This window comes from Lissotriton helveticus, chromosome 5_1 (assembly GCF_964261635.1).
Source record: "Lissotriton helveticus chromosome 5_1, aLisHel1.1, whole genome shotgun sequence".
Taxonomy (NCBI): domain Eukaryota; kingdom Metazoa; phylum Chordata; class Amphibia; order Caudata; family Salamandridae; genus Lissotriton; species Lissotriton helveticus.
The window spans coordinates 258215059-258225280 of record NC_136065.1 but is presented as its reverse complement, the minus strand read 5'-3'; the positions used below and the strand labels follow the sequence as shown (position 1 = coordinate 258225280).

The 10222-nt window shown below is 44.4% G+C and overlaps 1 protein-coding gene across 1 annotated transcript in view; it reads right to left on the bottom strand.

Moving 5' to 3' along the window:
- Positions 1 to 1150: 1150 nt before the first annotated feature.
- Positions 1151 to 10222, bottom strand: part of LOC144752438 (uncharacterized) — a 408565-nt gene continuing 399493 nt past the window's right edge. Inside the window, exon 52 of the mRNA XM_078640369.1 lies at positions 1151 to 1667. The gene's annotated coding sequence lies outside the window, so the exon portion shown is untranslated. The remainder of the gene's footprint in view (positions 1668 to 10222) is intronic.

Below are 10222 nucleotides of genomic sequence, written 5' to 3'. Positions count from 1 at the left end.
ACTCTAAGGGATGACATTGAGACTTTGGGCCTGTTTCAAATGACTCACTCTCATTCTGCTGGATATACACTTGACCTGATTTGTTTTCCAATTCAAATGCGGTCATGTTAAAATCGCCCTTGGAACCTACCAGATTAAGCCACAACCTTCTTAATTTCTAGAGAGGTCTGAGTCAATGATGCCTTAAAGCAACTTCTAAACCTCTTACTACTTGATCCAGATCCTGTAATCTCAGAGGGAATACTAGTTTGACCAACACTTCCATTAACCCACAGGTGGACTAGCAGATAATATCAACATGTGGCTGCTCAATTTAATGCTGCTATTACTGTGCCCCTAAAGACTGTCTCTTATGAAAGCTTGTAAATCAAGCAGGAGATCTACCGCCACTAACTGGTGTAACCCAAAGGGAAAACAAAAGATTATGCAAGAGACTTGCATGTAACTAGCATTACTCCAAGCTAGTCTGACAGAGCGGCTTACAGAGCAGCCCTTCTTTCATATCATAAGAATATTCGTATGTCACGCCAGAGCTACCTCAAGGCACTCGTTGAACGAAACAAGGATTCCTCTAGGCACATTTTTAAAATAGTAGATACATGTACCCATCCTATTTTCTGGTCTCAAGAACTATGAAGCACTCTATCCACTTTCTTCCATGATAAAATCAGAAACATCAACACAGATTTCACTATCTCACCCCTTCTTATCTCTCTCACCCATCTCCAACAACCTCCCAATCTTCATTAAATTTGCCCCCTGCCAAGGTGTCGCAGTTTCAATGAATTTGTTGTATAGTTTATACAGTAGCGGTTAGCTACCATAATACTTTTCTACCTATTTTTGTTTTGCCTTAATGTGTAAATATTCCCCATTTTATAGCTGCTCTCCATGGTCCCATTCATATTGTCTACAAAAACATTTCCGTAGGAGTATCGAGAACGCCTCCACTTTGGAGGAGATCTCCTCACAGACACAATAGAATAGTTGGAGATTTTCACTCAGATGGGGGAAGGGTGGTTGGGAGTGGGGCGCTGTTCATGTGTTTTACACTGTAAAGTTTTTAAGTAAACATACAGCTAATAAAAACTTAGCACTCAGATACATTGCAGAAAACCTTCTGACACACAAATATGCTTACTCAGTTGAGGGAATTTCAGTTTCTGAAGTGGAATATATTCTTTATTTTTTTTAAATACAGCCACTGCTGAGCAAGGCATGATTACAGACAGGAAGGTTTTACATTTTGTGTTTTTGGAGTTGCTTAAACAAGAAGCCCATCGGCTCATCCAAGTCTGCCTTAAAAATTTCATCCTCTATATTATTTGACTCCCTTTATGAAACAGAGGGTATTTGTAGTATAAATCCCCGAATATGCTGAAGGAATAGTATCCTTGTTACATTGCATTTGTTGACAATTAAAAATGAGATATAAAAATTAGAGGTGATCATTTTTTTCTTCATTGAAAGCACTATGGACTCGGTTCCTTTTCTCTAACAGGCTTTCCTGCCAGTTCCTGTCCCTCCTATAAGAGATGTTCTACATTGCTGTTCCTTCTTGTTCTTCTTCTTTCAAATCTACGAAAAAAGGCAGCGATGCTGAGGCAAGATACAGTTCCCTGCTCTTCTTCTACTGTTTCTTTTGCCATGTCTAAGGTCGGAGTGTCCTAAATTACAAGCCAAAACAAGAAATAAAACGAACATTGTTATTTACATCAAATAGTACTCACTTAAATTGACCTATAGCCCACTCCTCCTCCTTAAAGACACACATATTCTCTTGACCAACAAAATTAAATAAAGACTAATGTGAACAATATTTAAACAACTTCATAAAATATTCCTTCTGAATATAACAGGACTGGGCAATCCTCTTCTAACTCTATCATGCATTTGGTCGCTGAATCCACAGAAATTTATGTTGATGTCTAGTCTATCACAACCTGAGCTGTTATAAAATAGATATGTAAGTTGTGTTAAACTGCCATTGTTGAACCCTCGCACAATTACGTTTTTGCTTTGGGCCTGATCTGAGAGATGTCACAAAGAAGATAACCTCCATCATGGGATCATATCTCTGCAGAAATATGGGGCCTCATTAATGATTCCCCTTCGCCATCGGAACGTCACTTTTTGTGACGTTCTATAGCGCAGAAGCCTGCGTAATATTTATCAAGCAGCACTAAGCCACTTTTTTTGGCTTAATGCTGCCTGATAAATATCAGTCCATTTAACGCAGTGTTCTGCATTAAAGGGGCGTGCAATGGGTGTTGCTGGGGGCGTTCCCAGCAACATCCATGGCTATAGAAAGAGGAAAAGCCTCTTGTGATTTTTTTTGTACAGGAAGGTTTCCCTTCCTGTACAAAAATAATCATCCCCACAGCGCAGGCTCCCTTGCACCATTGTGTACAGGTGCCTGCGTTTGCGCAGGCAGCCCATTGTGCGCCGGCGCAGGGGAAAATGACAGGAATGTGCCGTATCTTATAGATACAGCAAAACACACAAATGTTTCTTTTGCATATCTTATAGATACAGCACATTCCTGCCCTTTTCTTTTGCCGCAGGGAAGCGCAGCAGGAAGGCCTACTGCGCTTCCCTACGGCAGTAACTCATAAATGAGGCCCATGGAGTTTTAAAAGTAAATATTACTCTGTCTTCCTTAAGTGTCTCAAAAAGAGCACTGCCACTTTAAGAACTTTGGGACACCTTTCCTCAAGCCTCCTTCCATATGCATAAGCTCCATAAATCCATCATCCACTGCTTCACCTAATTCCTTTTATTTATGCTAAATAGGCGGGATTGAGGGATTGGCTACTCCCTTGCTTCCCTATTCTGGAAATTGCTGGTCTCTCCCCCGCTGCATCCTCTTACTAGAAGGGGCGCATTATGCTACTTTTTTGGGAGCTTATTTGGATATGGAAGATATTGATTCCCAATGCCACTCTGTCTGTTTACAGCATTCTTCAGGCGGTTGCATGGCATGCAACAAACAGTTCTCAGCAGCTGACCCTTACAAACTCCAAAGTCTTGTGACAGGCAAACCTTAATCTTGTGAGCTGTGTTTTTTTTCAGAATTAAATGTATCCATTTGAAAGCATTTATTCTTGATGACCTTGAAGAGCTGGGTATCAAAGGTGATCATGGGCTTTTAAGGTGGATGGAAAATGTCACACTTATTTAAATAAAGGGTATTTGGGCCTAGGGATTGTATCAGAATTGGCAGCACTTACCGTTACCATTAATAGGGTAGCTACCTCTGCTCCAGAGGCTTCTGTCACCCACTCAGGAGGGGAAAGCTCATGGTACCCACATTTCTGAGTATATGTCGGAACCAAGCTGCAAAGTGTTGGTACTTGAGGCACTGAATGACCTGTTCTTTCCTGAGTACACATAAGGATGCTCCTGTCGTGGAACCCCAAGGAGCATGTGCCTGCTGAATAGACTACAGAGGAAAATCCTCAAGGAGATAAATAGGGCTTTAGTCTCTTTGGAGGTTGAGCCTGTCTCCCTTTCCCAGGTCCCAGTTCATCAGTACTAGGGTACCTGGACCCATGGCCTGGTACCAAAGATCCTGAAAGCCCCCCATCCTACCCTTCAGCTGTTAAAGCACACTCCATAAATGGGTAGAAAGGAAGGTTTTGTGATCAAATTTTACCCCTCCTTTGTTTCTAGAGCCTGCTGGGGAGTTCTTCTGATTTTGTACATTTAAAGAATTAAGCGAAGTAGAAGGAGAGGGAAGAGGATAGCGAAAGTGAGAAAACATTCAATAAAGGGATTGAGGTCAATTGCAAATGAGCAGTTTGGACATCTGAAAACTCAATGCAGGTAATATTTTTAAAAGACTTCAGTGCCAAAAAGTGGTGAGGCAACAAATATCTCCTACGATGAGTAGTATGGGGAGCCCAGATTTCTCACTGTCAGATCACCTCTACTGTAGCTCTGATGACAAGGGTTCCCTTCATTTATATTACACTTTTCCCAAGCAAATCCTCTTAACCACAATTGCCAAATTAAAATCAGGATCCATCTGAAGGTTTTTAACCAACATACAGTAGCCTAGATGATACAGTACATCAAAACACTATTGATACCCCCTTTTCTTTCCTCTTGGTTGCCACTGCTTCTACTGCAAGGGAGTTTGCAGCTTCCCCGTTGTAAATGTCTGAGATTTTTATGGAGCTGCCAAATTGGCTAAAGTAGCCAAATACTTTACAGATGCAGGAATGCAAGCATTTTGTAGACCCAAACATTTTGCTTAATGATAATGAACCAGCCCCGCCCTCTTCTCCAAGGTAAAAAAAAAATTATACTGAATCTAAAACTACAAATGCTGATACAGAGCAGAAGCCATTACAAACAACAAAGTATGTTCATGTATTTATATCTTCAAATTGTTTACCTCTTTTCTAAATGATTTCTGCAGACTTTTAGGGTTTTGCCTTATTGGCGCCGCACCCAGCAAATTGAATACAATGCAATACATCAGCATTTGTAAAGCGCAACAGCTACCTCAACCAGAGGTGTCCCGGCGCTAGCGTGATGCAGCAAAAAAAGTATTTGGTCTACAAGCTGAAAAAAATTCAACTGGTCCCGGCTAAAAAGTGAACTGAAAACTATTGTTGATAAAAATAAAATTGTTTTTTTTTTCTCTCTTTGCTAGAAGCAGTTCAAGCAGTGTTGCCTTAATGATATTAAAGCCCTGGGCAAGGCACATTTTGGCATCCCCTATTTGTGAAAACTTCTAATGCTATTGCCTATATTCTGGCCATTGAAGCCTTCATGATTCCAAACAAGCTTTCAGAAATGGGATTCACTCAAAAACAGGGGCTCCAAAAATTCTTAAAATTCTTAAGATGACACTGTGCAGGGGGGTGGGGAGAGAGAGAGAATTTGCTTTACCAGGGGGGCCCTTCGAAGGTGGGCAATTGCCCACTTTGCTCATGCCTTAAATCACTGCTGTATTGAATCTGTTGCTATGTGGGTTGAAGAGTGGGAAGAGTGTATCCTTCCACTCACATAGCAAGGAGGCCTGCATGTCTTTCTCTGCCCATGGAGATGCATGGGTGGAGTGAACAAATCCCTCTGCCAGTGCCTTCACTGCTCCCTACCACCCCAAAAACATCTGATGTCTGCTGATACCCCTCACCAACCTCCTCTTCTAAGTTCACGTCCCCACAAGCCCCCCACCCCAGTCACTCATTTTGGTCACTCCCCTCTTTCCCTTGATTGCACAACTCTCCTCTGCACTCCCGCTGAGCACTCAGGCCTGCTCTCACCTCCCACTCCTGCGCTTCTGCTTTACTCCCCCCGGCTCTTCCCCATGCTTCATTTGTCGTTGGTCTGCAGTGCTACCAGCCTCTGGCCATGCTAGGCATTTATACCCACTTCACCCTAAAGTCCTCACCCTCCCAAGCTGCCCAAGTCCCTTCACCTTCTCCCTCTAACCCGGGAAGTGCAAGTGAGCGAGAGGAGATAAAAAGTCAGGCAGTTGGAGCAGGTAAGTCAAAAATGGTTATGCACTATGTTTGTGAGTTGAGTGTGTGTGTATGGGCTTATGTCTGTGTGTCTGAGAGTGTCTGTGTGAGCAGGTATGTCTATGTGTGTGCAGGTGCATGTGTGCATGCCTGTGTTTTTAACTGTGTATGTGCGTTAGCGCATGTTTGTGAGGGCATCTTGCATGTGTGCGAGGAGCAAGTGTTTGCTTCCACTCGTTAGATGCTGGACTTGACACAATAGTGCTAATTCCTGGCAATCTGCAGGCCCTGGCACACTGAGGTATTTCCTGGCAACATGCAGGCACTGGCACAGTGGTGGTAATGCCTGGTAAAATGCATGCCCTGACACAATGGTGGTTACACATGGCATCATGCTGGGCCATTGTTGTAATTAAAGGAAGTCCTAGAGCCAGGTACATATAACACGCTGGTTTTAATTAAGCTTAGTTTCAAGTTCAGTTTCAAGTAAATAAGTTAAGATGAGGTGGGCCCCCATAGAGCATCAATACCACCCTGAGGATTCAGGAAGGAGGAGCCTGATACAGGGCCTTAAGTATGAAACACTTTTGTAGGCACACATCACACAATTCGCAAAATCACATAGTTTACATCCTCCAAAGTGAGTTTATTGTTTAGTGTACTAAACACCTTTTGCGATTCAAAAAAGAATTCAGCAACTCATTTTAAAATTGTAATTACTGCCTACAGTCACTAAATTTACATCGATGCTTCTCTAAGGTGTCACACCCTTTCCTGGTGGCATACTTGGATCACATATGTCCTTACCTTTTAATGTGCCACTATAATACTGTAGTGGCCAATGACTCCCCTGCTGGACTCTAGTGGTTTTAGCCAAAGCAATGTGCTGATACTTTGAGTGTTGCAAAGGATAAGTTGATTCCTAGTTAGCAATGGGTGCATTTTTGCAGTTCACGCACTCATTCCAGCCATAAACCGGGACATTGAAAGGGGCCATAGTATCCCGGGTATTACAAGGCGGTGCCTCAAAAAATCATGACAGAAGGCTCAGCGATCCTAAGGTGACGTGCCTAGTGCGTGCTCCAGAATAATACCCCATGCAATCTCATGCTTGGAATGTCTCAGCATGTGCCTGAACTCCTAGAGGCTCCTGTCGCCCAGAAATCCTCTCATGATCTGCTGCAGAGCCTAAGACCAAAGATCTATCGAAGGACTCACAGGACACCTTTAAAGCAGGCTGCACTTGAAGCTGCAGATCGTGCTCGGTGAATAACCAGACATACTGGGTGCAGGAAAGAATACAGAAATGACATCTATGTGGTGCAGACCTCAATTGAAGCTATCTTTTTCCAAGACACTAGGGCCATCATCCTGCCACTCCTCCTGTGGTCAAAGAAGACTGGTCTTGCATCCTACATCTCAATGTGATAAGGAATGACGAGGAATCTTGGAACCCACTGAATTCTCAGCTCAACATGGCACTGGAGACTCATGGTCCTGGGCCTCAAACGCCAAAGGAATCAGTGACCACCCTCAATGCAGACATTGAAAAGCTACAGTTTCTATGGATGGTTAGGATTGTTTTCCAGAGAAGCACCTCAGTAGTTATATTTTGATCTTTCGCTTATCACAATGAAGTCCTTGTACATCTGCCGAACTCTTAATCAGGCCCAACGTCTCTGCAGGGATGGTCACTCAAATGTCTGCACATGGGGACACAGTACAGCCAACAAGGTTCAAGACAAAATATCTCAGTCGAACCAGGCATTCTATCTTAATGTTTATTTGAAACCACCCCCTGTGTCAAGTAATGAGTATGGATTCAGCCCAGTTTTAAGGTAGGAAAGGTAGTTGGGGGTCTTTTACTGAAACAATAAAAGACACTATTACAATGCACCACTTGAGGTCACAGAAAGTGAATCCGTAACTTATTTATCCCTTAAAATCCCTTATGCAAGGCTCACTATCCACAAAGTATACAGAGCAGCACAATTAAGTATGTGGTAGAGGGGGGCTGGCTTTAGCGCTGGTGGCGCCTGACGCGACAATCATTTTAAGTGCCCCCAGACCTATTTATTTATTATTATTTATTAATAACATTTATTGAGCGCGAACAAATGCCCATGGGCGTCTCGGCGCTAGAATATCTGCATATACATACTCCTGATGGAAGAGAGGATCTAAGTTTACTGATTAAACAGCCAGGTCTTTAACTGCTTGCGAAATGACCAGAGTGAAGGGCTTGTTTTTATTGACTGGGGCAAGGTGTTCCATAGTTTCGGGGCTGATACCAGGAACCTTCTATCCCCCCAGGAAACCGTTTTGGTACGGGGAACCATTAGGTCATTTAGAGTGGAGGAACGTAAAGATCTGGGTGGACAGTAAGGGATCAGGTTTTGTGCAAGAAATGAAGGTCCTTGATTGTGCAGAGCCTTATACACAATACAAAGGGTTTTGAATTTAATCCTGTTTCTGATGGGCAGCCAATGTAAGTATCTAATGGCTTCTGTCGCGGACTTATATTTGGGAACTCTGCCCAAGAGTCTAGCTGCTGAGTTCTGGATGACTTGCATTTTATTAATGACCCTTGCTTGGGCATTTGTAAACGGGGCGTTAACAATAGTCCAGTGTGGACAGCACTAGTGAAGTCACCAAGGTTTTGCCGGCCATTTCAGGGAGAAAGGGGATGATTTTCTTTATAAGGCGCAGTTTATGGAAGGCGGAAGAGCTAATTTAGTTGGCATGTGGGAGAAAGTTGAGGCGGTCATCGAAGACCACTCCCAAGTTCCTCACTTTGCTGGCAAGTTTGGGGGGTTTCCGAAGGACATGGGCCACCATACCGAGGACCATTCTGGCGTTAGTTGTCCAAAAATGACTACTTCCGTCTTATCGGAATTAAGTTTTAGGCAATTGGTGGCCATCCTGTCCCCAATTGCCAACATGCCCTCTTTGAAGTCTTCTGCTACTTTATGGCAGGGACTGCCTCTTCAGATTCTCTCACTACCACCAGACTAAAGTGCCCTTCATATCTCCAATCATAATTTATTGCCAATCACAGTGATCCCCACAAGTTCAGCGCCTCTCCACCGGTCAGCGCCCAGTGCGGTCACACCAGTCGCACTGCCCTAAAGCCAGCCCTGAGGGGAAAAGATTAGTAAAAGGAGATGGGGCTAAAAGCTACACGTTCTTTGTGTGGCAAACTTTACGGCTCTGCTTTATGCTCTTTATTATATGCATCCCAGTAGGTCCATATGTTCATGACATCTGCTATTTACTGTAGACTCCATTCAGAGGATTTCAGCAGTCCTTAGTGAATGCTCATTATTACCCAGGTAAGGCTGGCACCCACAAAATCTCATTCGGAGAGTGACGCCTGAATACCGAATTCTCACCTCTTGATTATTCTTCCAGACCTCAGACTGGATCTGGAAAATCTTTGTACCCATGTGGGCCAACAGGTGGTACCAGCAGCTCAGAGGCCATGTTGTTCCTCGTCGGACATGAGCTGCACTGGCCTATAAAGGTACCACCCATTACAGTTCGTTTTTCCGTGCCAAAATACATCGATCCAGACATACTCCTAGTCTCTCTTGAGGCCACTCTTTCGGCTAAAGTTCTACAGTTTGAAAGGGAAAATATCACCAACCAAATCTGCAGGGCTCACACCCCGTGGGAATATCACCAACAGATGACTGTAACAAACCTTCATGTGATTTGTCTGTGGTGCCTGGGATTGGACCACTACTCCAAGGTTGCAGTGATTACATCCAGGATGGGAAGCAAAGCCCTTTGTGGGGAAACTTCACAAGACCCCATGTTGTGATTGGTTGAGGTCCAAAAGCAGGTCCCAGTCCAGCTCATGAGGTCAAACCCTCTGCATCATTACGTTCCGAAAGCACAAGAAGCACTGGTGGGACTCGACCCCTGGTCACCACTCTCGATCTCCAGAGAAGGCGCTAGGGTGTCCTTGTGTCTCCAGGTCATGCTCCCAAAGTCATTCCACTTCAAAACTGATTTGACCCATGTCCCATGGCAACCTGGATTTCTGGGGCCATTGGCAATGCTGAGAAGATTGAGGAATTCCCCGAGACCATGCTGCTGCTTTTTATCATGTTACCAGCACCCTCTGATGCACCTTTCTGGCACTGAGGAGCTGAGAGGCCTCCCAACTTGGCTTCTGCTGGTGGGTTTGCATTGGCACAAGCTGGACCCTCTGGTTGCATTCTGACTCCATAGAAGACAGCCAAGCTATAGGACTGTCTGATGCTGAGCCAGCGCCACATTGACCTTGACTAAAGCTGCTCGGTGCTTGAACTGAGTCAGAGCCATTCCGCCAGCCTCTTGACTCTGGCACAGTGCCTTTGCCCTACAAAAGGCTTCATGTAATCCATTAATTATTTGGCACCGATTGATTCCTACAGTGGTGCTATGATACGGGGGATGAAGTTGGCCAACAACATGAAAAAGGACCCCTGGGATCAGCATTACTGAAGGTAAGTAACTTGCTCTTCTTGAACTTGCATTTATCTAGCAGCAACCACAGCACCGAGACTGCCCTCCTCGCAGCCACTGACGACATCCGCACGCTGCTAGACCAGAGACACTCCGTGGCCCTCATCCTCCTAGACCTCTCTGCAGCCTTTGACACCGTCTCACATCGCACGCTAGCCACCAGACCCCACAACGCAGGAATTCAGGGATCCGCCCTCTACTGGATCCAATGCTTCCTCTCCGGCAAATCCCAGAGG